At 56.6% G+C, this 5,000-nt stretch overlaps 2 non-coding genes and 1 pseudogene across 2 annotated transcripts; all 3 read right to left on the bottom strand.

Moving 5' to 3' along the window:
• Positions 1-570, bottom strand: part of LOC144430296 (large subunit ribosomal RNA) — a 3,692-nt pseudogene extending 3,122 nt beyond the window's left edge.
• Positions 571-858: 288 nt separating this feature from the next.
• LOC144430237 (5.8S ribosomal RNA) lies at positions 859-1,012 on the bottom strand. Its single transcript, XR_013479393.1, has one exon. It is a non-coding gene; the product is annotated as a 5.8S ribosomal RNA (ribosomal RNA).
• A 298-nt stretch (positions 1,013-1,310) lies between these two features.
• Positions 1,311-3,119, bottom strand: LOC144430271 (small subunit ribosomal RNA). The gene has a single exon (XR_013479426.1). It is a non-coding gene; the product is annotated as a small subunit ribosomal RNA (ribosomal RNA).
• Between the last annotated feature and the right edge of the window lie 1,881 nt (positions 3,120-5,000).

Consider the following 5,000-nt stretch of genomic DNA (forward strand, 5'->3'; position numbering starts at 1 on the left):
CGGTCGTGACCCGCGCCGGTCGCTAGTGCGCTGAGACGGTGCGCGAGCCGACTCGGCAGCGGCGCCTTAAGCGTCCGCGAACCGAGACGGCGCGCCCCCGCACCCAACTGAAAGCGAGCCGGCGACCTGACGGGCCCTCCCGTTTGCCTCTCAACGGTTTCACGTACTCTTGAACTCTCTCTTCAAAGTGCTTTTCAACTTTCCCTCACGGTACTTGTCCGCTATCGGTCTCGCGACCGTATTTAGTCTTAGGTGGAGTTTACCACCCGCTTTGGGCTGCATTCCCAAACAACCCGACTCCGAGAAGACCCGAAGCGGCCAAGGCAAGCGCCCCTATGGGCCAAACACCCGCCGTGGGACGAGGCCTCGATCATAAGGACACCGGCGCTCGCCGTCAGCCGCACTGGGACTTCCGTACGTCACAACTCGGCGCGCTCGAAAAGCGCGCAGATTCAACGCTGGACTCTTCCCGGTTCACTCGCCGTTACTCAGGGAATCCCTGTTGGTTTCTTTTCCTCCGCTTAATAATATGCTCAAATTCAGCGGGTGCTCTCGCCTGAACTCAGGTCGTATGTGTCAAGCGGGCCGCTTCTTACACGGCCCGCTGGCATCGCAAGTCGTCGCCGCCGGCGCCGACCGAGCGCGTACCGTCGCCGCCTTGGCCCACGGTCGGTCTTGATCTCGTGACCGGACCGACCGACCTGGACCCGCCCCTCGAACGTAGTTGAACACGTCGAGGGGCCGGCGGTGTACGGGACACGCGGTCGCGCCGAGAAAGCTCGGCGACCGCTTCAACTTGGGGCGACGCCCGGCCGTCTTCGCAGAGGCCAGGCGACGGCCCTCGGGTGAGGACGAACGCGACCCTGAGGCAGACGCGGTCCCGGGATTGACCCGAGACCGCAATTCGCGTTCAGAAGGTCGACGTTCAATGTGTTCTGCAATTCACATTACTTCTCGCACTTGGCTGCGTCCTTCATCGACTCGCGAGCCGAGTGATCCACCGTTAAGATTCGTCCTCGACGTTTCGCCCGGCGCCGAAGCGCGCGGACGTCACACTGTGGGATCGACCACAAAACCACCACCGACAACAACTGCACAAAAACACCAACAAACGGCGCCGAGCGACCGCCGGGCTGGGCCGGCGGCACATCGAGCGCGGTGCCCAGAAGCCACCATCGCACTCGGCTGCCTTGCTATGCCAACGTGTTACGCGTGTCGCACGGGGCGGAACCCCGATTGACGGCCGCACTCTCGGCGGCACCCAAAGACAATTCAGTGCGCGGTCGGCCGGGGCCTACCACCACCTTCGGTAATGATCCTTCCGCAGGTTCACCTACGGAAACCTTGTTACGACTTTTACTTCCTCTAAATGATCAAGTTTGATCGTCTTCTCGACACGCCGACGCGGCCGTTGCCAGCCGCGACGGGGCCGATCCAAGGATCTCACTAAACCATTCAATCGGTAGTAGCGACGGGCGGTGTGTACAAAGGGCAGGGACGTAATCAACGCAAGTTGATGACTTGCGCTTACTGGGAATTCCTCGTTCAAGGGAAACAATTGCAAGTCCCTATCCCAATCACGAATGAGGTTCAACGGGTTACCCGGACCTTTCGGCCTAGGTTAGACACTCGCTGCTTCACTCAGTGTAGCGCGCGTGCGGCCCCGGACATCTAAGGGCATCACAGACCTGTTATTGCTCAATCTCGTGTGGCTAAACGCCACTAGTCCCTCTAAGAAGTTAGACGCCGACCGAGAAGGTCGCGTAACTATTTAGCATGCCAGAGTCTCGTTCGTTATCGGAATTAACCAGACAAATCGATCCACCAACTAAGAACGGCCATGCACCACCACCCACAGAATCAAGAAAGAGCTCTCAATCTGTCAATCCTACCTGTGTCCGGGCCGGGTGAGTTTCCCCGTGTTGAGTCAAATTAAGCCGCAGGGTCCACTCCTGGTGGTGCCCTTCCGTCAATTCCTTTAAGTTTCAGCTTTGCAACCATACTTCCCCCGGAACCCAAAGACTTTGGTTTCCCGGAAGCTGCCGGAAAGGTCGTCATGGTAACGCCTCCCGATCGCTAGTTGGCATCGTTTATAGTCAGAACTAGGACGGTATCTGATCGTCTTCGAACCTCTGACTTTCGCTCTTGATTAAAGAAAAATTCTTGGCGAATGCTTTCGCAGTAGTTCGTCTTCCGCCGATCCAAGAATTTCACCTCTAACGGCAGAGTACGGACGCCCCCGTCTGTCCCTCTTAATCATTACCTCGTGCTCCGAAAACCAACAAAATAGAACCGAGGTCCTATTCCATTATTCCATGCAACACTATGCAGGCGAACAGCCTGCTTTGAACACTCTAATTTTTTCAAAGTAAACTTATCGGCCACCGCCGACACTCAGTCAAGAGCACCGACGGAGAACCGAAGGTGAGGCGAACGCAACCAGTGACACGCCTTGCGACGGACCGGCGGCGCTCGCCCAAAATCCAACTACGAGCTTTTCAACCGCAACAACTTTAGCATACACTGTTGGAGCTGGAATTACCGCGGCTGCTGGCACCAGACTTGCCCTCCAATGGATACTCGTTAAGAGTTTTAGGATGTACTCATTCCAATTACAGGGCCTCGTTAGAGCCCTGTATTGTTATTTTTCGTCACTACCTCCCCGTGTCGGGAATGGGTAATTTGCGCGCCTGCTGCCTTCCTTGGATGTGGTAGCCGTTTCTCAGGCTCCCTCTCCGGAATCGAACCCTGATTCCCCGTTACCCGTTATCACAAAGGTAGGCACGTAGCGTACCTTCGACAGTTGATAGGGCAGACACTTGAATGATACGTCGTCGGTGCAGAGACCGTACGATCCGCGTGGTTATCCAGAGTCATCAAACGTCACAGGACGAACCCGGTCGGTTTTGATCTGATAAAAGCGCGCCTCCCGAAGTCGGCGCTTAATGCATGTATTAGCTCTAGAATTACCACAGTTATCCACTTCGCTTACGAGACCAAATAAACCAAGACTGATTTAATGAGCCATTCGCAGTTTCGCTTTACGAGAACTCGTACTTGCACCTGCATGGCTTAATCTTTGAGACAAGCATATCACTACTGGCAGGATCAACCAGATAGCTGCGACAGCTGCGCTCGGCCCTTGCTGGGCCGCCCGGCGCGTGCTCGTCGCATTCGTTTAAGACCGAGGCGATCGCCTGCGGCCGTACTCAGCTTCGACAGTCGCTGGCCGCGACGTCCACGCTCTCGCCGGCAGTGCCAGGCGGAGCGATTTGCGTTTTTTCTTTGCTCGCCCTCTCTCGGGCTCGATCCATTCAGTTTCGCACAAACAAGAGCTCTGCCGGCCGCCTGCAGCGGTGCCTAAAACCCGGGCATAACAATGCGACCGTTCTGCTAGGCCGACAAGCGCTCAAGCCAGACGCTCGATCGAACGCCCCCTACATATTAGTCGAGACAACGGCTCGCTCATTAGCATCGCGTTTGTACTTTAACTTTTTTTGGCTCGGCTTCTTTCGACGCCGATGCCGGCGACGCAGCACTCTCTCGCCCGCCAGCCACCGAGAAAAGGGTGCGCTCCGACCGGCCCCGCACCGCTCTTTCTTGGCTCATTCGAGTTTACTGTCTTTCGCTCTAACATGCCTTACCTAGGGTTAGGTTAGTATGCTTGCACGTTTGTACTTTAACTTTTTTCGGCTCGGCTTCTTTCGACGCCGATGCCGGCGACGCAGCACTCTCTCGCCCGCCAGCCACCGAGAAAAGGGTGCGCTCCGACCGGCCCCGCACCGCTCTTTCTTGGCTCATTCGAAATTACTGTCTTTCGCTCTGACATGCCTTACCTAGGGTTAGGCTAGTATGCTTGCACGTTTGTACTTTAACTTTTTTCGGCTCGGCTTCTTTCGACGCCGATGCCGGCGACGCAGCACTCTCTCGCCCGCCAGCCACCGAGAAAAGGGTGCGCTCCGACCGGCCCCGCACCGCTCTTTCTTGGCTCATTCGAAATTACTGTCTTTCGCTCTGACATGCCTTACCTAGGGTTAGGTTAGTATGCTTGCACGTTTGTACTTTAACTTTTTTCGGCTCGGCTTCTTTCGACGCCGATGCCGGCGACGCAGCACTCTCTCGCCCGCCAGCCACCGAGAAAAGGGTGCGCTCCGACCGGCCCCGCACCGCTCTTTCTTGGCTCATTCGAAATTACTGTCTTTCGCTCTGACATGCCTTACCTAGGGTTAGGCTAGTATGCTTGCACGTTTGTACTTTAACTTTTTTCGGCTCGGCTTCTTTCGACGCCGATGCCGGCGACGCAGCACTCTCTCGCCCGCCAGCCACCGAGAAAAGGGTGCGCTCCGACCGGCCCCGCACCGCTCTTTCTTGGCTCATTCGAGTTTACTGTCTTTCGCTCTGACATGCCTTACCTAGGGTTAGGCTAGTATGCTTGCACGTTTGTACTTCAACTTTTTTCGGCTCGGCTTCTTTCGACGCCGAGGCCGGCGACGCAGCACTCTCTCGCCCGCCAGCCACCGAGAAAAGGGTGCGCTCCGACCGGCCCCGCACCGCTCTTTCTTGGCTCATTCGAAATTACTGTCTTTCGCTCTGACATGCCTTACCTAGGGTTAGGTTAGTATGCTTGCACGTTTGTACTTTAACTTTTTCCGGCTCGGCTTCTTTCGACGCCGATGCCGGCGACGCAGCACTCTCTCGCCCGCCAGCCACCGAGAAAAGGGTGCGCTCCGACCGGCCCCGCACCGCTCTTTCTTGGCTCATTCGAAATTACTGTCTTTCGCTCTGACATGCCTTACCTAGGGTTAGGTTAGTATGCTTGCACGTTTGTACTTTAACTTTTTTCGGCTCGGCTTCTTTCGACGCCGATGCCGGCGACGCAGCACTCTCTCGCCCGCCAGCCACCGAGAAAAGGGTGCGCTCCGACCGGCCCCGCACCGCTCTTTCTTGGCTCATTCGAGTTTACTGTCTTTCGCTCTGACATGCCTTACCTAGGGTTAGGC

This window comes from Styela clava, chromosome 11 (assembly GCF_964204865.1).
Source record: "Styela clava chromosome 11, kaStyClav1.hap1.2, whole genome shotgun sequence".
Lineage (NCBI taxonomy): Eukaryota > Metazoa > Chordata > Ascidiacea > Stolidobranchia > Styelidae > Styela > Styela clava.